Below are 26,456 nucleotides of genomic sequence, written 5' to 3'. Positions count from 1 at the left end.
CCTCTCCCTTCTCTCAGCTCTCCCCTTTTCTGTGTGGCAGTGTGGCCAAGCCTATCAGTCTCTCCATTGTCAGCAGGAGCACCAGTGTCCAAAGGAAGGCACAATGCAGTCCCCAGAACTGCTACACTGTTCACTGCAATGCTCACTACACCGCTCACCGCACTGCTCACACTGCTGATGCCAGGTGGGTTCTTCTGTGCTAATAGCTTGCTTAGTCAGAAATGTGCTCTGAGGAGGCCCTACAAGAAGGAAAAGCAGCTACAGGAGAGTCAGGCTGCCTTTTCCTCATTAGCATTGACACTGCTCACTACCTGGGGTGGGAGTAAGGCAGTGGTGTGTCAGCATTGGTGCAAGAGGTCTCATTCTTTCCTTCTGAGCTCATTTGTGCTGCCATGCTGATTGTGGAATAGAGTTTGCTTAAATTAACTGCTTTTCCAAATTTTCTAAATACCTGATGTCCTAAAGCAAAAAAAAAAAAAAAAAAGTAGAATACAGAAAATTATTGTGTCATTATTTACTGATGTCACCTATATTCAGTCATATATGGAACATTGCAGCTGGTTCTCAAATAATCAGTTCATGTTCCCTGGGCCTCATAAAACAACATCTGCAAAAAAATGTGTTTGAAAACCAAAAACAGTTCTGAACTTCTAAATGCTAAAAGCACAAAATCTCTTGTCAGGTACTTAATACGGGTCAGCCTTCTGCATATTGCCTATGTCAAATGCTTTCTACTGCCCAGGAATCTAGGACTGAAGGCCTCCTGGGACACAGTTCATGCCTTTGCTATCACATGCTCCATATCAAATAATTCTTCATAACAAATCAATCTCCAGTCCAGCAGTAATAGATTTTTGTTCCACCAGGAAGATGGTTCTGGACCAGAGCTCCCCTGTTTACTGACCTGATGGTTAAGAGCCCAGTTTTGATTCACAGGCCAGAATATACCTGTGTTCAATAAATCCTACTTTAGACCTCTTTGTTGTCACAGTAACATTTTCCAATAGTTTAAACAATAGTTTTTCTTCTCTGTGTTTTCTCATCTCCCCACATACATTTATGGCATTCGAGTCTTTCTAGAACTCTGCTTTGCCAGGAAAAACTAACCAGGAAGTTTTTGTGTCTTCTAGTAAGAGCTTTGTGTCCCAGAATATGTCTTCTAGTCTTCCCCTGCACCTCTGCCATGCTGCATTAATCTTTCTTGTGCTTGTCTGACCAGGGCTGGGCACAGCACTCTCCATGGCTTGGCCTCCATATATACACTGGACAGTTTGTAATTACTCCACCTGAAACAGCTTCCAGCTTCTTTTTTCCCCCATTGTCTAGTTCCCAGAGTCATCCTGTTGCATTGGCAGCAGCGAGAAGGCAGCAGCAATGTGTGGCACAGGGACAGGTGTGTGTGCCTCCTGAGATGTGGGAAGAAAGGCACAGAAAGAGGCTTCTACTGCCAAACCAAACACAGAAGGAATCACATTTTCCTACTCACCTACAACCAGAGGAGCCTCAAGTAATTTCCTTCTTTTCAGGTGTTTCCAAAAGATAGGCTACCAGTCCTTGGCAGAAATTCTTGCTGGGCTGTGACTACATGATGTTGAACTTTGTACTATTAAATTTCATCCATTTCTTTTTACTTCTATCCTCAGTGATCCAGCTGCTCCTGCATGATATTTTGAGCCTCCTCTGCAAAGGCAATGCCCCTCAGCTTTGTGTCACTAGTGTCATTTGCCAGTTCACTCCCGCTTTTGATCATCAGGTTAGAAGTAAAAATACTCAACAAATACAGAGCCCTTTTTTCAGTCACTGCAACACTCCAGCAGTAGCCTCACTCCTGTCTGCCACTGTCTCTTCAAAACTCATCAGGAATTGTGTTCATTTAGTCTACTTTTTACCCCTCTTATGCAACTCACCCCTCTTTCCTAGTCAGTGAGAATCCAAAAAAAAAAAAAAATTAGTTATCTAGCTATCAATATTGGCCCTAATAATGTACCATTTCTTGAGCAGCTTTTGAAGTAAAAAATGTTAAAATATGAGGAAATAAATGTAAAGATTTATATCTTTGTAAAGTGATGAAACCCAGCTTCAGCCAAGGCAGATTGTGCCAGGTTGATCTGACACTACTCTTCAGTGGAGAATTCTTTCAATTTGTCAGAAAAACAAACAAAAAAATAAAAATAATAAAAACCAAACAAACAATGTGATCTGCTGGGACTTCAGTAAAGGACTTCATGCTGTGTGACACAGCTAGTAGAGTCTTGCTAGTGTTTGCAGTTTAGGCAGGGAAAGGGAAGAGGGAGTTAGCATAACTTCATACCAGTTAAAAATAACTGTTGAGGCTGAGAGTGACTGCTTGGCTGAGTGATGCCTTTTACCACAGCTTTAAATTGCTGTGGAATTGTTTAAGCATTAGTTAACTGGCTGCCATGAATCCCATGATGGATCCCTTAAGTCAGAGTTAAGTAATGGTTTACCATAGCCTGGTTAATGGTTATACAAGCTGTTTATGTCTGATTAGGCTTTTTCTTTCCATTAATATAATTGTGTGATAATTAACTTAATTCCTTTACTTCTGCTTTTTGGGGGGTGAAATGTACGTATTTTGTGATTTTAGGATTTTTTTTCCCCCCGGGAAAAACTTTTCTATTACAGAGCATTCTACCATGCCAATCAATTAGCTGTTCCTGCAGAGTTTATATTCTCAATTTTTCAACCCAAAAATAATGGGTACTTAAACTTTTCCACTGGTAGGAAGCACAACAACAGAGAGATGATGCTTGATTGATTGGAATTGCCAAGCAGCAACGAACATGTACCACAGTATAGCACTGAATGTTAACTTAAAAGAGAAGACCATAACTCCTTGAAAGAAAATCATATTTACTGAAACATTAAGCATTAAAAAAGTTTGTGTGACACAACTGGAAATATTGATAAACACAAAATAAACACTTCAGTGTAAAATGCAGGGCATTAAATATGCTGCTGATTCTGCTTGGGTTTCTGGTAACATTTTGTACTGTCAAACACATAACAAACCACCAGGACCTTCAGTCACATGGAGTGTACTTCACACTGCACTTTTAATCAGTCTTCTTAGGAAGGGGCAGAACATGATACCCCCTCAGAGCATTATGAACTCAAGAGACAAAACTGTGGGATCTGGGTGGAATAAACAAGCAGAAATCACAACCCACTGCAGAGCAATGCTTTTACTGCATAAACTCTGCGTTCCTCCTTCAGAAATAAAAGGGGGGAGGGGAGTATAGAAAACTTTTTATTCATATTGTTACATATATATCTGCATGAGTTGATGGTGACATGCATTTCACAACTGCTGCCTGAAAATAGTTCCTATGACATGACCAAATGCTTTAATATTGTTTCTTAATGTATTTGAACTGTAATTCTAGGAAATTTTCATCCAGAAAGGTAGGTATATTTCTAGACATCTGCAGCCAGAAAAATGAAGTCATATATCAACAGATGCAGAAAAGGGTCACTGACATCATCAAGGGAATGGGTAAGACTGGAAGGGTTCATCCTCATCAGCCTACCAAAGCCAGGGGTTTATTTGTTTGGGGTAAAGCAATGGCATATAGAGAAAAATCACACGGAGTTATTAATTAAAAATGTAAATTAAAATGTAGAAATGAATGATGCATTAACAAATGGCTGCACCAATCCAACAAGAAAAGAGTTAAAGATATTAGGCAGTCTCTTATCCCATGAAGAGCAGCTTCACCTCCCGTTAGCAGGAGTCAAATTTACTACCACGGGAAGCATAACGAGCAAGCCTGTGAACAGGGGCAAATATTCATATTCATTTGGGGATTTTTAGTGCAAAATTCAGATAAAAATATGAATAAATGCAAATTTCATCTGGTGTGCATTTATGTAGGCACGAAATTTCGTGCCTAAGCTGCCTCCTCCTCTGCCCATTAAAAACTAAAAAAAAAAAGAGAAAAAAAAGAAAGAAATAAAAATAAAAAGAATGAAGCTTTAGTCTGGCAGATCTAATGTGTTCCTCCAGCTCAAGGATTTGAGCAGCTATTTGAGTTTTTCTTTATAACAAGCTGCCTACAAGTGATGATAGCATGTGATGCTAAACTGTGCAGGTCCAGGAACAGCCTCAGCTGTATCATCCAAGTTGCACAGCACGGTGATAATCCGACTGCCCCGGAGCTCCCCTGAGAGGCAGTTCCTACAAACCACTTCCACTGGCAGTCTATGAACTCAAACAATGATGTTGAGAAAGAGAATATTTCAGACACTTATTATGGAAAGATCACTGAACCTCAGTTCTGGGCCAGTGTGTAGGGGGAATGCAGGAGTTACACTTTTGCTATATTGCATATTGCAGAGGGTGCAGCTCATTGGGACAGAGTGAGACAATCTTTCAACTGACTGCCAGCAGAGAGGGGAGATCCTCCCTAAACACACACTCCTGCACTTCTGGCTCTGCGTGCCCACCAGGTACCATCAGAGCTTGTCTGAACTGACTCAGTTCACTGGCTCAAGAAAATACTAAGTCAGCAGAAGTGTAGTTATCTGCCTGTTTAGTTAGAGGATAAATCATCCCCCAGGAAAAGCCTAAACCTGTCTGAACCAGTGCAGGGAAGAGGACAGAATGAATACAGACAGGTACAGGAAAGGAAAAGGAGACAGAGGACAGGAGGGTGCTCTTTGAGAGCACCAAGAGGTTTGGCTCACGTCCTTGGGCATTACTGCAAGCTAAAACTATACTAATGATTTGCCTTAGACTATTAATTTCAGAACTGAGAGAAATGTCCCATTCCATGAAATTCCACCATAGTATAGGGTGCAATATTTTGGTCATTGGTTGAACTTTCAGGATTATTTTAAGAGACCCTGTGAGGTCTGCAAATGTCAAGACCTCTGGACTTCAAAACTTGACAGATCTGAAAGCTGGACAGCTGCAGTACAGTTCACTGCAGCACACTACCAAGGGAGAAACAACTCCTATTTTTAGTTCACCTTGTACAAGAAGTGAAATCATTACAAAGATGAAAGAATTGGTCTTTACTAAAAATAGTATGCAAATGAAGCCTTACTTTCAACAAGCTTATCTTTTCCCTTCACACTCATAGCCATGGTCAGTAGCAAAGACTTTTCCTGAAAATAGACACAGCGTAGACACTATTCTCATTTATGTTTTCTGCACTCATGAGGAGGAAAAAGAAAATAAAAGAACAAAACCTCAAACCCAAAGTGGTGTACAACACAAAACACAAATCTTATACAGAATTTAAATGGAAGGTATCATAAATCTGCAGCTACATGGAATCTCTTACTTTGTAGACCAAGGTCAAAATAAACATTCTGAAGACAAAAAAATTCCTTCAACCATGACAAGGAGTTGCCTGGTCTTCAGTGTTTTGTATCAAAACACTACAATTAAATGCTTCCATGGTCTTATGGTCTTTCTTGTCTCCTTCTGCCAGAGGAGGAGCAGCCAACAGCATGGAGTTTTGCAATCTCAACACTTTTTTTAGCTTTTGATCGTCCATTTTGTAAAAGTGATTGAGAAAATAGAGGATACTTTTAGAGGAAGTTAGTGTCAGGATGGAGAATAATTGTATTTAGCTTCATCTTGATTATACAAATTAGAATGGTCTTGTTACAAACATCTACTAATAAAACAGGGTTTGGCATAGAAATATTGACACACACTTGTCCATAGTTCTGGTAGCAGCACCATTGTAATCACAGACCAGGATACAATTCAAAAATGAAAAAGAACATTCAGCATAGAGAAATTCTGTGTTGGTTGGCTGCTGAATAGCTGCCTCAGAGATTGACAGAACAAGATGGGGCTTTTAAATGGGACAAAGATTTAATTCAATAGAGAAGCAATACAATTAAAAAAAATGGAATTCTATTCATTTAAATGCAACCTATTAAGTGGGTGAAAATTTATTCTTTTTGCCTTTAATTTACAGCGTTACAGACAAATTTTGATTTTGTAGTGTTTATGCAAGTTACTGCCATAATCTACTTTTTCTCTGAGATTGAGAATTTTGCCTAATTCATTCAGAGAGCAAACAAACTGACTGAAATGCTGATCTCTTTGTGCCCTTAGCCTTATCTATGCCACTCCATTACTCTTTCTGAACTCATCTGAGTCAAGAAATGAGTCATGGCTCAGCTGCCTCTGAAGACTTCTCATTCCCAGAAAGAAACACAAACTGCCCTTGACATTCAAGAGCCAAAGAATAGTTAAATATGGAGAAACACTTTATGCCACTAATGTTTCACTGAGAACACTTGCTGAAACTGAAACTTCAGTCTTCTCAAGAGTTTTCTACTCCTCGTGGGACTTGCTTTGTGTTCTGGTTTCTTGAACCATTTCCTCTGATAGCTTTGACCATTCCCATTCTCTGTATTCTGAATTTAGTTATTTGTAGCAGATTCTGTCTGCTAATGAAATCATTGCATTTTGCCTCTGACATCAACAGTGAAGGAGTCAAGCCTCTAGTATAGCAAATCACTCTAGATTTACTTCCTCAGGTTGTCACTAGTGCTGATAAATATAATGCTGAAGGGATTGAAATCAGGAAGGGAAAAATATACAGGAAATGATGCATTTCTAGGACTGGGAAGCAGGCGATTTTCATTCTCAGTGAGAGCATCATGGAAGAAATGGATGCTGTCCCTGGAATACAAGTAGCAGATTGTCCCTTGCAGGGTTTCAGGTCTTTGTGAGACAGAGCAGCACAATCAAGTAGGGGACCTCAGTGATTTTTCCAGGTATAAACTTATGCCCTTCACACTTACATTCAAGTTTACATCAGTATCAAAAGAGATAAAGCATTAGCAAAGGAAACAAGATTAACTATGAAAGTCATTAGATTTTAAATTACTGAAGCAAATAAATGCCCTGCATGGTGACCCAGAATACCTTAACTTTTCTGTAAAAACTGTTAAACCAGAAAGTTTATCAGTCATTGGACTGCTTCCTTCCATCAGCCCCAGAGGAAATACAAAGTACAACAGCTTGATGCCTACTGCTCCGATTCAGAGACTCATATGTGTGTGTGCATATTTCTATTTATCTATCTATCTGCATGGATGTCACTGGGTCATTGTATTCTGGATGAGAAGACAACAAGCAACCCATTCCAGGGTATACAAGGAGGAACAGGTGTATAGTAGGTTGCCCCTGAGCATGACAAAGCAGCAGTCCCTAACCAGTGTGATCATGGGTGAATGTGCACCCTTGGAGTCATGCATTTCTCACCCTACACCACCACCAATCTCTCACTGTGTGACACGTTGCATGAGGACCAACACCCAGTGCACAGCTACCCACACAAGCACACTGTAGCATGCTACATCCCAGCTCCTGTTTTGCAGTATCAGATAGGCAGCCTTCTGTCCTGGCATTCAAGTTCAGAGGCATAAGAAGGCCTCATGAGCTAGTGCAGCATTTTCCTCCATGTCCAGCTAGCACATGCAGGTGCTCTCTGGTTTCTGATTTCAGATGAGTCAGACTTTTTCTGCATGAACATTCCCTGAGCTCAGGAGCGTAACATTCATTCTCTCACAGCCACTCCTGTATTAGTAATACTACTACATTTCCATTTTTATTTCTATCCCCTGTGGACTTTTCATTCCCTGCAAGCATATGAAAACATTAAGAATAATAATGCTTAGTTCTTATATATCATTTTCCATGTTTAAGCATAGAAACTAATGATGCTCTAAGTCCCTACAACAGTGCCTTTTAGAGAGTAGTAAGGCAAGAACATCTTATTGGAGAACCAAGAAGGTGTGAAATGACATTTAGTTAAGAGACTGTATTGTAGATTAAAGAGACATAAAATGCTGGTTTTCAACTAAAAGTAGAACCTAAATGAAAGTCCCAAGTTTTGGGGGAGAAAACAGCATTAATTTGATATAGATAAATGTAACTATAAAGGGAATCTACCAGCTACTTACAGCAACAGTGCAGTTAAGCAAGCAGCTAGGATATGGCAGAAGACACAAAAGACCAGACATTTATATTGTGAACTTGGTAAGAAAAGAGTTCAAATGTTTTTTATGAAGTTCATTCACTCACCTTACCAGATTCCACCAAGCTGCTGTGATGTACCTACAAGTTCATTCTCTGGACTTGTAAGACCTCCTTTGTTCCTTGGTCACCTCCAGCCATCATTTCCAACTCGTTCAGTATTCTTATTAAATACAACATTGTGCATTTCTTGCTTTACTTCTAAATTAGATACAGTCTCCTCCAAAAGAGAGCTCCTAAAAAGCTTAAAAGCATCTGTTCTCATACCTTCATTCTTGAGGGCAATTTCACTTGGTCTGACATCTTCAAGCTACTTGAAGCTAATAGAGAAAGCTGGCTACATGATCTTTATTTCACACAGAACAAAACATGCAGCATCTCCACCTTCACCCTTTGCCTCAGACTGCCAAGGATCTTACTGACCTTCTGTGTTCCAGGTCCCTCCTGCTGCACTGCATTACCCTTCTTAGAGTGAGTCCTTGAAACACTGTTGTCTTTATTTTGCTTTTTCCAGTGGTCCTGCTACCTCGGCAGTCCTTAACTTTGTTGTGAAATCTGTTCCTGTGTGACTCCTTTCTTGTCAAGCATTTCTTTATTTAGCCCTGCCTTCACACATTCCTTGGTCTTTTTTGTTTGTTTCAAGGGCTTTCTGGCCCTTACAACTCCAGGTTCTCACCCACAGACAGCAAGAAAAAAACTTCTTTTCCTGCGATGAAGTCATTACATGATTTTTGCTGGAGAAGAGCTAACTGTTTTTAATAACAGTTTTAATGCTCTTATTCAGACCTAGTATTCTGCCTCTCTGGGCCAAAGGAATAGGCTGACAGAGTATCTTAAACAATGGCATAAATATATAGTGAGACCACAGACCTGAGCAGAATTCATGAGGAGCGCACAGACAAATTCCCAAATGAAAGTAACATTATTAATCAGCACGGTCATTCAGAAACCTGGGCTGCTCTGTAGTCCTAGGCATTCAATTGCTTTCCCTCACTGGATTTTTGTTCATTGACAACAATGATGATTAATGACAGCCTGGCCAATAGAGTATTTACACTCCAGAAGACAAAGTGCTACAACATTTAGCAAAACAGAACAAAAGAGAACAAAAGGAAAAACACGGACATATGGGTTGTTAAAATGGTATTTTGCTCAACAGTTCTGAAACTTTAACAAGAGGTACATCCTCTGATTGTAATGGATAGTCAGATGGTTGAAACAATTCATCTGGGTTTCCTGTATAAAAATGAAAGGCCTTGGTGCAGCAGAAATCGTTAGGATTTAAAATAAGTAGAACCTTCTCTGTTCCAGAATTCAAAGGACGAAGGTGTTTTTCAAGCTGCTGAAATAGCATGGGTTGTTAATACCTCTAAAGACAGTCACCAGCCTTCCTTCCCACTGCCTCCTCAGCTCAAACAGGCAGTTGCCATTTCATTTAAGACAAAGTTTCACGAGTTTCTATTTTTCTGGGAACTTAAGATAACTCTTCTCGAACTCAATTTAATTTTGACATCCTATTCATCTTCCTGCTTATTTCCCATCACTGACCCTGATCTTATTAAAAAATCTCTGAGAATGTCAGCACTTGAGGGGAGGGAGGGGTTTGACAAGTTACTCTGGAATGTGTTTAATGCCTTAAAAATTGTCATTGATTGAAACCAGCAATTCTAAATGAGCAATTGAAAACTAATTTCCCTCTATTTTTTATTTCTGTTTCTCCCCAGCCATGTTTGGAGCTCCTGGGCTGATTTTGAGACAGACCAATGGCCCTTAGGAACACTTCTTTCTTTATCCTATTGCCTCATTTAGCCTCTTTCAAGGTATAAAAATCAATGGAGGATACTTTATGCCAAAATGGACCAGCTGGGAAAACTGAGAAGTCTGAGCATTGCTCCTGTGCAATGGAATAAGACCATCACACACAAACATGAAGTTGGTTCTAGCTTCTGTGTATGCGTGTCCTGTGTTCAATGTCTAAGATAAAATCTAGTGAGGATTTCAGGACAGAGTGAGCTCAGTGGAAATATCTAGACAGTGCTATTTTAATTGCTAAAGTCTTTCCTCTTCTAGTGATCTGCAGATCGGACTTGTGAGTATCATCAGCAAATTTAAAGATAATTTCTAGACTTTTTATGCACATCCTGTGAATCACAAGCCTTAGAATTGTTCCCATTCTGCCACAGATTCACTTGGGAATTTCCCCAGTTTCTTATTTTTCTTTGTTTCTCAGTCTGTGTAAGGGTATAAGGATGGTGTTAGGAAAGTCAAAGCTCACCTGGAGATGATGCTTACAAGGTAAATCAAGGGCAATAAGAGTTCCTACTGCTGCATTCAAGAGTTAAGATAATAAAAGGCTAAATAAGAAAAACATGAAGTTTCCATTTTCAAAATATTCCCTTATAATTGTCACTTCCTGCCGGGTTCTGTTTGAGCAATTTTTGTTTCTCAAATACAGGTAAATCACAGACGCTGCTACGCTGGCTTACTGATAGCGAAAGTCTGAAACATCTCGTCAGGTAGCAAAGAGCTGCTTTGCTCCTTTGGGACTCCTGGCTGTCTCTCCATTAAGCAATCATTCATTACATCAAAAAACTTAACCTTGGTATCATATTGTGTCTGTGACACATTAATTTACATCCTAATTTACTACTGAAGCATCCCATCATAATGGCCTCTTTGATCAGGCTGTTTGTCACGATGAGTCATTATAACCCACCTGAAGGGGTGGCTGCTGTCATTTCTCCATGTAGGTACAGGAGTCCCACCTGCACCAAACCCATACTGGCTGTTGATAGGATTCAATCATGCATAACATTTAACTCTCCAAATGCTCTCACACCTTGCACCACTGCTTCCCTTCCAAGCAACACTTTACCTTTTTCTGCAGACTTTGGTCTGTGGTATAACATGGTCTAGAGCACAAACCTTATGAGGAGCAGCTGTGGAACTGGGGTTCTTTAGCCTGCAGAAAAGGGAGGCTGAGGGGAGACTTACTCTCTACAACTACATGAAAAGAGGTTGTAGCAAGGTAGAGGTTGGTCTCTTCTTGCAAGTAACAAGTGATAGGACAAGAGGAAACAGCCTCAAGTTGCACCAGGGAAGATCTAGACTGGATATTAGGGAAAATGTCTTCACTGAAAGGGTTGTCAAGCAAGGGCTGCCCAGGGAAGTCATCATTCCTGGAGCTATTTAAAAGATGTGCAGATGTGACACATCTTAGCAGCATGGTTTAGTGCTGGACTTGGCATCTCTGGTTCAACTCCAGGATTTTAAGGATCTTTTCCAACCTAAATGATTTTATGATTCTGACTGACTGTCATTCATCCACCATAAGTCACATTCTTGTTTAAAGCCACATATACCTCTTCTCCTATCTTTTGAGACTTCTAGAACGGTAAAGCACTACCAGTCCTTAGTCCAATTTCCACTTTTCTGGGTTCTGTTTAAATAAGAACTAATTTGATAGCTCTGCTCTTAGTATTAGCTATTTTATCACCTTTTAAGATGCAACATCTCTACGATTTCAGCTGAAAGGATATCCAGAACCCTATGATCCTCTACAGCTTTTAGCATTTTTTCAGACTCTATTTTAAAAACTGCCACTGTAATCTTTCTTATTTTAAATAATCACTAATCTGTTTCCATTTTGTTTCTAATGGAATCATCACTGATTCCAAGATCCCAGTTACTCAGTGGATCTGTGCAGAATGACAATATTGCTTAAGAAAGGTGAGCCCATATGCTAACATGGTTCCCAATTAGAAATTAAACTTCAGAAACACAGCTGCAGAGGAGTAGCCCTGAAGTCTCTGCTTTTCCTCATTCAAAGAATCATATGCTGCCAAAAGAAGGCTGGGGAGAAGACACTTTCAAAATGGTGGAGAGAAAGAAAAAGTAACAATCAGGCAATATTTACCTGTACGCTTCATACAAATTCTTTGTAGCTTTTGTATAGTCAAAAAATCTTCAAACAGACTTTTCTCCTTAGAGAGCTCATGGATTTTTGGCAGGACAAGACAGTTTCATCTGAAGTGCTGGGAGAAACGTGAGCTGTACTATTACAGCTTCATGGTTCTCTTGCCTTACAGAAACCTGACCAAAGGAAAGAAATGTGTCTAAATCACTCCTGAACCTCAGTAAAGGCTTGCTTCTATTTTGCTTCTTACAATGTGCAAGAAATGCTTTTGTCTGGACTGTTTTTTTCTATCTTAGATATCCACCTTTGAAGAGAATATTTCAGATCTGTGTGAATTCCTACATTCTCTTCATAATTTGTACAGGCTTTTCTCCTGGTATTAGGCAGCAAAGGCAAAATCATCAGAGAGAAGATCTTATTAGGAGCTAAACTTTAATTCTTTGTTAACTGCAGATATGTGTCTGTTATTTGGACAGATAGATGCCCTATACCTCAAAGCCACTCTTACTCGATAAACAGCAACATAAATCCACCTCATACTTCTCATATTATTTACAGTTTAATACAACACTCAGGTGCATTTTGTGAAGCAGGTCCATACTGTAGCTAAGGTTCAGTACTACAGACATACCACACTGATGTATCCTAGCCAGCTCTCATCTAGGGATGCTTCAGCAGAGGATATGTGTGCAGGGGGTTAAGGAAAGAGAGAATCTGAGGATATATTTTGGCAGTAGGATGGCATTGACGCAGCTAGATTGCTAGACAGACTCTGTAGTTGAAGGAAGACTGAACAGGCCAGATCTTAGTGTCTGTGAGGATAAGCCCTAAGAAATGAAAGAAAATAGGAGAAAGCAAGATTAAGTTAATGTGATGCCTGTTAATCCTTTCCCCCTCCCCCCCCCTTCACCATTTTTTCCTCTAGAGATGCATTGCTTTTCAGAAACTCCTGAGGACTATCTTGCTAACAATGTCTGCCAACAAGCAATAACAATTACTTCTATGGACCAACAACTTATGGACCAGCAGTTAAATAGCAGTGTGCTAATGGTTTATCCTGAATCAGGATTAGTTCAAGATATGGAGCTTCATCTTTGGTTGTTCTTTATGGTTTTTATCTCCTTCAAAGCTGTTAAAGGCAGCTCTTCCATTATTTCCTCTTACTTCTTCCTTTTGCAATGAAAAGACTGGGGAGTGGATTTCTGTGTCCTTAAAGTGACTCATTAACTCAGAATCCTCCTCAGGAATGCCACAAGATGCCAAAAAGAATTCTTGAAGATAAACAGAGCACATCACTAAATGGAGGAAAGGAGAGGCAGTGGGGAGACATGATGTGAAATACATCAAGATTGTGTGTAGGTGCAGAGAAAGAAAGGCTTCCTATCGTGTACCAGCCCTCCCAACGACCCAGTGCCTGAGCCTTTAAACATTTGGTACATTCACAGCTCAGCCATTTGGTTGGGTTTGTGGAGGCAAAACCTAGCAGCGTTGCAGCTAAAAAAGTTACATCATATGGAGATAGCTGAGGGCAAGCTAGAACACATCTGGAAGTATTGGAAAGCTCAAAGGGGATAAAATGGATTTTTTTTTTTTTCAATATACACTTGGGGCCAAATTAAATGGTATTTTACACACAAATTCTTTGTTGAGTCAATGCCTTAATAAAACTAAACCACATCTGATGCTTGTATTTCTTCCCTGGCTTGGTATATACCATACAGTCACTTGAAATGTTAATATCAAGGACTTTAAAGGTGGATTGATGGCCAAGGCAGGGACCTCTCTAAATATTAGTGACATTTCCTCCAAACTCTCCCTTTCCCAAAATGACCTAGAGCACTGAGAACTCTGCTTTGTACAAGCAAATTTTGTGAATCAGATCTAAAGCAAGTCCTACACCATTTTGAAGTAGCTGTACAGCCAGTGCTACATGGCCAGCCCAATCCATGGGTGGGAAAGGGTGCTGGTCAACAGCAAAATTCCTCAAAGGTCAGTTGAAATGCTACTGTGCAAAGTGGCCTTGTGACAGGAGCTGCCTGTTCCGATTCTGCTCGGGTTTGTTTTTTTTTTCAAATATGAATATTTATCCCCAAAGGTTCTATTCTAAGCCCACAAGGTCTCCTAGGTCATAAGCCATGAATTTCCTTTTGGCAGGAGGGAGGAGAAGGGAGACAAGAAGTGCATGAAATACATTATAGGAACTTTTTAAAAATGAGCTCTCATTAATAATTATTATTCAGAGTGTTGGGAGTAAGCACTCTTTGAAATGCCACTGAACCCACATCACTGCATCACAAGATGCAGTCCTGGTCTGATATCTTTCAGCTCCTGTTTAACAGAGTGAAGTTACTCTTACCTACACCAGAGGAAGAGTGCAACTACCCCTTTACTCTTCAAAAAATAATCCTCCCTGCAGGAACTCTTTCTTTTCTGATACTTGCATAATAAAGCAAATTGGTATGTCCATTTGCACACATACTATGGGTGATCTGTTCATCAAGAAATGAAAGAACATTTCCTTCCAATTTCTGTTTTCCTCATGATTGATATTAATTAGGTTTTCTGCAAAGCACAGCTTATCTTGAACTGAACCCAAAGCAGATGAATATGTTACTGTGCGGTAAGATTTTCTTTTCTTGAAATGAAGAATGGGATGAAGATGCTTATCTGAGATCAAACAGGCTTCAGGTAGAGTTTACATCAGCAGCACTTTGAAATTCATTGTTAGAGTAGAGTTGGTATCAATAAAGAATGAGAATGGTACCCTGTATTGTGCCTGCATTTATTAACTTATTTCCAGCAGCTAAAAAGGGAGAGCTGCCGTGTGCCTCCAGTCGCAGTCTTTTCTTCTGAGATGAAAGCAGCAAGTATATTTCATAATGAAAATTAATGGAATCCCTGAGAACAGCTGAAAAAAAAAATCACTGTTAAAAATAAAAGCTTGGTCTAATGTTAGTACACATAGTTGAACAAAAGTTTGCTAACAGCTTCCTTTGCTACCCACTGTGCCTCCCACCTGCATGTTCTGGTGTGGTGCTGCATGGGGCAGCCTCGAGCGGCTGGAGCTCAGCCCCCAACTACACCAGCTCAGGTACCTAAAGCAGTGCAGCCATGCCTGTGCATCCCACTCCCAAGCTGCCATGACCTGCTTCTTAAAGCAGAGCACCACACTAGCAGTCTTCCAGGACTTGACAGAACATGTTTATTACTGATGATATAGTAGAGACTTATTCTGATCCCTACATTTTAGGAAGGCTCTAGATAGGGATGCTCAAACTCTCTTTTCTGTAGCGCTAGCCAATATCCTCTGCTGGTGTACTGTGAAATAGATCCAGTGACTTAATTTAATTCTCTCTTTACACCACACTGATGTAGGCTCTTTTTTTCCCTATAATCCCCTGCTTAGTGGTTCTGCAGCTCCCTTCACCCCTCGCTGAGCTCTCTGCTGCTCACACAACCCATCGAGCTACCGCCCTCTCCTTCCTGTGCTACACTGCCAGCCTTGATATTCTCACATCGCCTCTCTGCTAGAGCTTCACCACTCAGACTGCTGGCAAAAGAGGTTACACTGCTGTGTTTTGTACCAGTGCAGCTTATCCCAGTAGCGACATGTTTAAATCCCAGGACAGCTAAACCCTTCAATGCTGTGGTCATGTACAACATGTAACTAGATAGATGTATTACCCAGCAAGCGTTTCTCCTGCTCCAGGATTCATGGAGAAAAGCTTTTGCCAGCTTCCAGAATCATTACTTTCCTTCTTCATCGTCTTTTTTTTTCCCCTCCCTTCTCTTTTTAGTGGCATCCATTTGTTCCCTGTACCAGTTTTTTCACCACCACTCTGCCAGTTATGGTAGTTACTAGATTCTTAATAAAAGAGAATAGCTGCAAATTAGGGCTGCCATCTGGCTTTTATTAGAAGAGAATGAGAATAGGTTTTTCCTATCCCTTATTTTTCTTTGTACTAAAGAAATGCTGAAATAGAGAAACAATATGGCTTGAGTTTTTCTGTCATAGAGCCCCAGAAAGGGCCACCCCCACTTTACAGCTGAAAACAGTGATTTAGTCTCCATGCTAAATCACTCTTCAACCTCTCCTAAGCAGAGACAGCCAATTGTGCCTAATTGTGTGTGGTAGTTCAACGATATGGACTACTGTTCATTGGGGATTGAGCTGCTCATTTTAGTTAGGACCACAAATTGAACTCAAACCAAGGTCCCAAAGAACAAAGCCTGGTGTTTTATACATTAAGTCATTCCTCCTTTCTTACTTGGCCCGTGAAATGAATCAGGGAAAGATTATTTTCTGGGTAAATTGGTAGTAAAACCCTGATGCAGACAGTTCCACAATTTGATTGCAGTCTGACTTCCACTTATTGAATATCACATCAAGCAGTGGTTCAAGGGTTTCATATGACAGATTTAAAATCTGCAAAGTTTTCAGAGGTACTTACAACATTGTGATCAGGTCACAGATCTAAATGTCAGTATTGTATGCCTGATTTGCACATTTCAAAACGATTTGGTAATTTTTTCATTTTAGCTGCATGCATGAAGTGATTTGGAATACAGAAACAATTTGGAATCATATTTAGTTTGTAACAGTTCAATTAACTTTAGTGCTGAAACATGCTTCTTTCTTAGGAACTAGTTTAATCGGTTACTATTGCAAGAACAGGTTTTGAAAGAATGCCTAAAAGGCCAGGGGCAAACTAAAAGCCCACTGTAGAGAATCCATGCTCCTGCATAGGCATGTGTGAAAAAGAAATAGCAAACAGTCTTTGGGGTCACAGTGCAGCCTGTGATTGCCAGTGGGAAAAGGACATGTAGCCTGAGCAAGAAATGGACTGCACAGCAACTGCTTTTCTCTGACACAGTTACTCGTGTAACCTCCAGTTCCCTCTGGCTAATTTTATTACTGTTCAATAAGCAAGAACAGTGGAGCACAACAAGGTTAGAAAATCTTAATGGTTCTTTATATAGTAGATATATAGATATAGAGAGATATATATACACATAAACTTTGGTCTGAGCAGCAAGTACAAAGATTAGGTTAAACAAACTTAGCAGCGCAATTGTTAACGTGTGCCAGCGGTAGGAAATGTTCATCTAATTAATTTGAGGAAACATCTGCTTTGCTTTTGAAAGTCTGACTTTTATTTTGCTAGAGCCAGGATTTTTTGGTGTTTTTTTTTTTTTGTTGTTGTTTTTTTTTTATTTGTTTGTTTGGGGTATTTTTTAGGGATTTTCACTTTGAAGCTTTTTGGCTAGGGTTTAAAAATAAAAAGGACATGGCTCTTCAGAGATAGTAAATCACACGCATTAATTCTGTCAGAGATGAATAACAAAAAAATCTGCGTGGATTTTTGCACCTCTGTATGGCTGCAGAGGAGTGCCTGGGATCTTGGTGAGATTTGAGATTTTTATTTAGTTTTCTCTCATAAATCTGCATCACAGTTCAGTGCTGTAAGACTAAAGCCTATGCTGGGTTCTGTGCTGTAGAGTGGACTTGGGACTGTATTTATCTATTTGAAACTCTTTCAGCCACAAGATTTGGTGCTGCAGTAACCCAGCTGCAGTTTGCTCAGAGCACTGCCTCTGTGCCTAGGCTGCAGAAAGCTAAAGGTGCAAGGAAGAAGCAATGTCATTCTGCTCTGAGATGCTGGGAAAGAAATTTGAGGAGAAAGAGTAGTGCCTTCATGGAGACCCTGCTTGTCAAAACTAAGCTTCCTTTGCTGCTTTAAGAATGGGCAAGCTACTGAGTGCAATTTATTCAGCACATAGAGGGCTCATACGTATTTCAGGTAAAGACAAGCACATCTGCTGCTAGGGGCTGAGGTGTGGTGATTTGTGGTACACCCCAAGAGCAGATCTCATTACACCTAATTTCATCCATCCAAATTTGAGGTCTTTAAATCAGTCTCTGTGTTTTCCACATAGTTAATGAGGGTAAATCAGCACCTCAGTTGTTAACCATTCCCTCCTAACCCCTGTACAAGTGCTTGGGCTTTGAGGGGCAGGAAATGGCACAAGAAATCCACTGACTGGGGGCAAGGCTAGATTACCAGCTGCCTAATTCTTGTGCAGCTAGGGCCAGGTGAAATGCAATGAGCGTACCTTTATTCCTTCAAATGAGAAAGCAAATTACCAATGTTGCTACCATAATCAAAAGCTCTGCATACCCTTGGCTTTCAGACAATATGTTAATGGATGAAAATCATGTAATGTTATAAAGATGTAATACAGAATGCAAAGCAAACACAGATTTGTAGAAAATAAGCTTAGGGAAAAAAAGGTTTATATTGTATATATTCTTAATTCACTGCCAAGACAAATAAATTTGATATTATGGCAATTACAGCTGCTTAATTCAAAAAATTGAATTAGACAACTTCATTGTGAACAAGTATTAGCTGTAGGTTGCATTTTGATGAACTTAACTGAAACAGCAATAATGTAATTTTAAATATTGTTTGAAAGATTATTTCACTTTACATTCATGAAAAAAAATGTTTCATTGAGATGATCACTGATTTTCACCTTGCTTCCTCCAGACTTCCAGTTCTGCCACACCAAGCACTCAAAAACAAATGGAGGAAAAGAACTTTATTTTTATTTTCTTTTTTTTTTAATTAAAGTTTCAAATTATTTTTTTTCTTCACTAAGAAGAGACCAGTTCCAGAAATCAATTGATGGTCTGGCTTTAGCCATCTATTTTGGTCATAAGTCAGTGAAATGGGCCCTGTGGTACCTGGAGTTGCAGAGCTGGGGAGGTGTGCAGCCATACAGATCCATCAGCCTTGGTGGAGGCTTCTCCTGGGGAGACATCAGCACAGATGTACCCAAATGCACAAGCTCACAGTGGAAACTGGTATCCATCAATGGAAGCAGTTTATGGCTTAAGGCACAAAATGAATCCAGGAGTCTGATCCAGCAGCAGTGATCTAAGTTGGACCAGATTGTGAAATCTGTCCAGTCTTCAGGAGAAATAACCCCACCTGCTCCATCAGGAGCTGTGTTACAAGATGAGTCAAACCAGGAATATTAAATGACTAGATGGACTCATTCTTTTGGCCAAGTTGCCCTGTTTCTCCAGCAGTGTAATGCCAGTAGCAATTCCTATCAGGCCTTCCTTGAGAGTCAGCTGAGGTTGTTCCTGTGAAAGGTGTTATGTAGCTCCTTCCATAATTTCTTCTCTCTCTTGAAGCTGGGGACTTTTTCAGTGTACAGATACACACACACATATGCACACATGTGTTTATATATACATATGTATATATATATATAAAATACATATCACTAGACACCATTAATTTTGTTTTTAACTGCTGTGTTAATTGCCTCCATGTCTGCATTCCTTCTACATATTGTTGGAAGGGAACACTGCATAATAAGTACAAACAGAGGCAAAGTAAACCAATGTATGGCTGCAAAAGGATGCAAAAAATTAATCCACAAGAGGTTTTTAACTTCAGATGAATCAGCCAACTGGGCTGGCCAGAGGCTCTGCTCTGCCCCATTATATGATTGCTACAAAGTTCAATGAGGAGGCAGGAAAAACCCTTTGTTACATATGTCCTAGGAAAAGAGGTTGAAAAAAAATTACATAAATTCTGTCTTTTCAAAGTAATATGATGAAAATGATATTGTAACTCTGAAAACTTCTGATGAACATTTTATCCTCAAAGAGCACTCAATTCACAAAGGCACATCTCTCTAGCACAGTAACCCAAAGCTTGGAGGAACAATATGACAATTTGCAAAGACTTTGTAGTATCACCAGAGAGGTCTAAATATGAAGACTGTAAAGCATGAACATCTTTGGAACAAACTTGTCTTTGGGATCTCAGAGAAAGCACTTTCCCAGAGCCTGGTTTACCAGTGATTTCATCAAGGAGGTGATTTGATCAAAAGCTAAAGGAAAGCTAGTGCAATGCTGACGTGATAAAAACACAAGGAAGAGATTGTAAAGCCATTGAAGGGTGCATCAGGGGTATCTTCAAATCTTTAAATACTTTTCCCCTTAATAATAGACATCGAGCAGAACAGAGCAATTATTTCCCTCTACAGATCTGAATAGAAAGATCTTGTAAATGGGAGTAGATAGGTCTTGTTAAATAAATAGGATAGTGCCACATGTTGTAAATACAAAGACAGGTAAAATCAAAAGAAACATCATATGCTGCTTACCCTGAAGAGCCATGGCAGCAGCACTCAAAAGTGGAGTGGAATTGTTGAATGCTGAGCCTGTGTGAGACACAGCACAGACCTTAGCGTAACTGTCAGTGTAAATACCCTGAGCACTCCTGCAGAAACCAACTCCTGCAAAGCTGTAGCAATTTGAGGTGATCTAGAAAAGCTGTGTTGAGAAGCCACCTGGTGCTGTTGAATCTAACAATTATTTCAATTTAGAAATGCTAGTGCAAAGTACCAATGTGTGCTGTAATAAACAAACAAACAAGTGCATTCTTAAATATAGGAGCTGGAACAAATCCTTAGAGTTCCTTAGAGTCATCACTGAGAACTGTTGCCTGCTTTATGACCAAGGATTGGACATGACATTTAAAATACCGCAGCCAGTTATGAATTTAATCATAAAACAAACATTTGGAAATGAAGAACAAGAAATCAAAGCCCTCTTCAGTTGCTAGGTATGGCCCTGTACTACAGGAAGAAGGGGCTTGTAGAAGTTTATTAGCTACATGTACCGAGTAGCAGTTCACATACCTTGGACTGCCTGATGCACCACCCCAGACTCAAGAAAATGACAATTTCCTTCAAGTTGAAGTGGTCCCTGATTATACCTGAATGGTGCCAAGCCTGGAACTCTTTGGATCCCCAGGCTGGTTTCCACCCCTGGGAAGGAGCCAAGGTGGTATGGAAGCACTATGGACCCTACAGACTCAGGGACACAGGATACCTGCACAGCCCTTTCAGAAGATGATAATTAAGTGTGAGTCAAAAACAGTTGCTGCTACTTTCTGTCTTTTAACTGAGGGCTTATTGAGTTAAACTTAAGAGGGTCTGAATCTGCATATTACCAACAGCCTATAGAGCACACAAGTTTGTTTTGAACGACAGTTTAAGGAGCAATTATTTCTTTTTTTAGGCAGCCCCAAATTCAGTTACCATGGCTGCAAAAATATAGAAAACAATTATATGAAAAACCATTGAGGAACACTCAAATTACCAGGAGTTCAGGTACTGCCTATCTCCTGATCAGTCTACAAACAACACTGTGAATGCTGGGGGGGGGAGGGTCATGCCCACAGAGCAGAAGGCATTTCCTTTGATTCCATTCATGATGGTGATGGCAGGGAGGAAGTCTCTGCAATAACGTCAGCCAGGGTGCAAGAGGAATCAGAGCTTCTTGCTGGCCTGTGAGAGAATTAATTCTTCCACAGCAGAAGCATGTAAATAAAGCCTATAGCCATGTTTGGGGACAAAACTATTATGGGAGTTTGTTTTATTGCAACAGATGAGTTTCTTAGTGACAAACCCAAGTGAAGAGTCTCCGTGTACATACATATTTTAGATATACTGAGATGTATGTATGCATTTATACAGACATTTAACCATGCTTATTTGGGGTGCATGTAGGTGTGTGCATACACTGGCTGAAGAACAGGCATGCCAGCAGGTTATTGGTGATTAAACATACTTTAAAATTTACATGTGAAACAAATCCTGCTAAAGGAACCAAAGATCAGTATGACTTTCAGTTTGACCAAAGGAGTAGTTTCTTTGGTATGCCCTGAACCTTGTGTGAGCAAAATGGAGCAAGGAAAGTAGTGCATAATGTTTCTCTCTGCACCAAGAAATAAATAGTTCCAAAGGCCAGATACTGCTCTTGGCTGTATAAAGCAATAAAGGCAGACAGAAGCGGGAGAACAAGAGAACATTTGCTATTCATCCAAGAAAAGCCACTCTAACAGGACTTGACAATCCATTTTCTCATATTCAGAGGTACTTGAATTGACAATATTAGTTCTGTAGCACAGGGCATAAACTCTGGGGCTGACCATATCCTCGCTTTACTATGTTCTCATTATCATCAAAGGCTGTGACTAATTCTTCTAGAGACTCACCACTAACCAGCATAAAACCAGACAGATTTCCATGCTTTCTATGACCCTGGGTTTTGCTGAGATCTTCAGATAATTGCCCTGCTCAGTTAAACCTCATTTTTCTCTTTCTTTAGCATTTCAGAGTGCTGAACATCTTCATTTGATGTCTTGTAGGACTGTCCCATGCACAATGTGGCACAGAAAAATACAACTCTAAATCTAAATAAGAATAATGAAATCCCATAATTAACATTTCTATTAGAGAGGGAGAATAGCATCTGTGTGCTAGATGCAATAAACACAAATATCAGAATTATCTCCAGTCTCGCATTAAGATGTGAATCATCTATTTATTACTTTGAGTATAAATGTTCCATTGCTATTTGCACAGTGATGAAGAGTAGTTTTCAGAGTATAAATCTGTTTCTTAATAGTGCAAAGAATGAGAAGGATGGAGAATAAATGGGAGTTTAAGGGGATGCTAAAGTTCTCCCATGAGCTTGGATGAGATTTATGTGCAATGTGAATAAAAAATGTATATGCCAGTGCAGGATTCACTTTGTTGTTAGTTCCTATTCCATTTGTCTAGCCTAACTGTATTCTTTGCCTCCCAGACATAGAGTGAGTCTGGCATTGTTGAGCAAGTGAGGGAATAAACTGCCAGTCAGCAGCTATTTGTGGAAGCTTAACCTCATCCGATCTCATCAGACCCAACATTGTAGAGCAAGACCAGTGCCATGAGATTTAGAGTAAAAGCATAAACAGCAACCTGCAAAGCTGCTTCTGCTAGGAAGAGGCATCCTAGGAGGCTTGCTGCAGAGCAGTCTTGTTTTTGCCATGCCTTCTCCACTGTTAAATGAATACCTCAGTCCTTCAATTATATATCAGCTTTCATACAATGTCATCAGCTTAGCAGCACAGCACAAGTAAGAGCTGGTGGGATTCTGAGCTATGTCTTATAAGCCTCTCTGTACAGTTTCAGAGCTATGAGGCTTCATGCTTGATGCTTCATGTCTATTCCCTGCCCACTCCCATTAAGGTTTCCACAGAATCCTCACTACAGTTGCTCATCTGTAAATGTGCAAAGGTCTGAATCTGAAGCTTCTGACACCTTATTAGTTAGATGGACCTCATTTGGGTGGCTAGGAAATAACACCAACACTACTGATCCAGCAAAATGGAGGATTCCACTTGGGTTCCTTTCTCCTCATTTACTGAGGGAATGAGACTTGGGCACTTCTGCTTCCTGCCCAAGTTTTTTCCACCATGCTCTGATTGCCCATATGCTCCTTCTACCTCCTGACTCCCATTCCCCAGTAACTTCTGATTCTGTTGGTCCATTTCAGCAAAATTTGGTGACAAGGTAGAAGCCTTCATCATACTGTGAGCTAGCATACCATATTTTATTTCATGAAACCAGGGGGAGAAGTGGAGGCAGAGACACTGTCCTTTATTGCTGCTGCAGAGCTGCCTCAGCAAGATTATTTCAGATCAGAAAATCCACCCAGGAAAGTGCTGCAGTAAATCAACCCATGCATGATTTACAGGCCAAGGAACTATTTGTGAAAAAAAAAATAATTGCTATTTGTTAGCTGCAGAACTATGCCAGATGTTGGACTGGTGTACAGCAGCTGTTACACAAATGGTGTCCCCTCACGGTGCTATGGCCACCCTCCCTCCAAGAGCCTGTGCTCCAGCGGGCCCCTGGCACCCCACAGAGAGTTTTATGGTTGCCTGAAAGGGCACATAGCAGCCCCTCATGGTCTGCATAACTGTCATGTGTCAGAGGGCAAAGCAGTGGCTGAGGCCATGATGTTGCTAGCTGGCAGAGCTGGAGGCTGTGACACCAGCGAACACACAACAGAGCCCAATATATTACAAAACTTGGATTCCCAGCTCACCCTTCCCAGGTCAGACAGGCATGAGCACACCCCATACTGCAAGTGAACTCCTTACTTTGCAGTGAGGAACTGCATCCCAGCTTCCCACCAAGAGTTCAGACAGGCTTCAGCAAAGCGCTCCACGCACATAGCTGCCATGTGGTGAGAGCCAAGTCCCTCTCAGACTTCGCCAGCAGGCTGTCATGGGCAATTCAGTGAGGCCATGGATGGAGGTTCCTGGAGAAGCCATCACACTGTTTTCACGCAAAACGTCAGTACATCACAGGCAGCAATTACAGCACTGCAGCAAAGCAGGGAAGCTTTGTACCCTCTGGCAAATAAGATACATAAATAAATGTGTTTCTAGCTAAATTCCTTTGTGTACAGATTTGTACCAAAGAATTGTTGTGATGTGCATCATTATGTCTCATTATGTGATTGCAAGTAACCTTTTGTGTAGCAGGCACAATCCACGTAACATGCTGTGTGACCAGTTTACAAAACCAGGCTCCTTCAGAAGGGCAAGTAATTAATCATTATTCAGCAACAGCACTCACCACTCCAGTCCTTGCTGCACGGGTGTGTAACTGAGGGCATACCCAGCTACGACAATACATTATTCATGCAAGAGAAAACTACAGTCAGCCACGGTGTCGTTCCAACAAATGGTTAAAAAAAAAGAAAACACTTGATTGGGTTTTGAGCATGTGGTTGATTTTTATTATTTGTTAATAAATTTACTGCCAACACATTGCATGAATAAGCATAGGCCTGAATTGCAAACGCAGTAGGGAAGAATTAGTACAAGGCACCAATGTGTGTTTTTCATAATGCCAAAGTCAATAATCCGAGGACAACGAGAAGATCTCTCGAATGCCTTGCCTTGAAGGTAAAGCACAGAAACTTTATGGCTGCAATGATTTTATTACTTTATCAAGCACTTATTTAATAGAGAATGGAATGCACATTGTCAAAAATAAATCGTAGCAAATATTTTATTTGATTAGGAGTCCTAATAGCAATTTACATATTGTGCTCTTCAGGACATGGTTTTCTTCACACTTAGCTTTGGCTTTCATTTACACCACGTTTGGCTGACAATCCATCATGATGCAAATAAGGCATATGAGATTATCTACATTTGATCACTGCCCACTGTTTACACAGGCCAGGGTTAATGCAGAAGGCTGATGAGGGCTGGAGTTTAGCTGCTGATTCTGTACCTGTTTTCTGTTCAGCCGCTTTTGTCACAGAGTAGCTTTGTTCCTTTACCAGCAAATATTGAAAGAAAATAGTCAGTATGCAAAACCTACTATCATCTATCACCATGCATACATTCCAAAAAAAGTACAATTCATCTCAGATCTCACCATTTACCATGTCTCTTTGTAGAACTTTTCCAACTGGGGCTATTGGTGAATTTTATTTTTAGTTGTTTTGCTTTGCATGGGAATATCTTTTCCCCCCACTAATTCAATTTGAATTTGGAAGAGCTTAATTCACATTAGGATTAGATTCACATTAAGTCACATCATCAAGATTAGAGATTATATTTTGGTAAAATAGAATCAGAAATGCCTTTGCACAACTAAGACTTCAGAAGCATGTTGAAGGTCAGCTGCAATAATTCAAAGAAACCTCAAAAGCCAAGAATGTTTCCAGCTGCAGAATAAGTACTTCTAACTTCAACAGAATTTGTCACTGAAGAAAGAAACACCTTTCATTTTGCTTTGGGTTCATAGACTACTAAGCTTTTGGGGTGAGGCTGTTTGCCTGAAAAAGAACCGATGGAGGAATGAACATTGAGTCTGGAGAAGAGAAGGCTCCGAGGTGACCTTATTGTGGCCTTCCAGTATCTGAAGGGGGCCTACAAGAAAGCTGGGGAGGGACTTTTGAGGATATCAGGTAGTGATAGGACTAGGGGGAATGGAATAAAGCTGGAAGAGGGGAGATTCAGGCTGGAAGTGAGGAAGAAGTTCTTCACCATGAGAGTGGTGAGAGCCTGGAATGGGTTGTCCAGGGACGTGGTTGGGCCCCATCCCTGGAGGTGTTTAAGGCCAGGCTGGATGAGGCTCTGGCCAGCCTGATGTAGTGTGAGGTGTCCCTGCCCATGGCAGGGGGGTTGGAACTAGATGATCCTTGTGGTCCCTTCCAACCCTGACTGATTCTATGATTTATATACATCTTCCACCCAGCTGCAGTTTGCACAACTGCATTGCACAGACACTGGCCATTCAGCAGAGCTAAAGTAAAAAGCAGCAAAAAGGAGCTTTCTTTTTTTCAGCAGCAGTGCAAGGAGAGCACAGTGACAGGAAGTGCAGAGGATATATTCACTTCCTCTCATGGAGGATTTCATTTTCCTCTTTGCTGAGACCAGTCTCCTTTGCCCTGAAGTGTTAACAAATATACCAGCTCCCAACGAAGACAGGTTGCCCTATGTCTATCAATAGAATCTATATAGAATCTTTTCCCTTAGGGATTAATTCAACTTTTGATTCAATCTTTCTGAGCTTTAAATTACGATGTTACAAACCTCCAAGGAACTACTGTACTATTTGTGACCTTCT

The sequence above is a fragment of the Indicator indicator genome, chromosome 23 (assembly GCF_027791375.1).
Source record: "Indicator indicator isolate 239-I01 chromosome 23, UM_Iind_1.1, whole genome shotgun sequence".
NCBI lineage: Eukaryota > Metazoa > Chordata > Aves > Piciformes > Indicatoridae > Indicator > Indicator indicator.
This window is presented reverse-complemented; position numbering follows the sequence as displayed.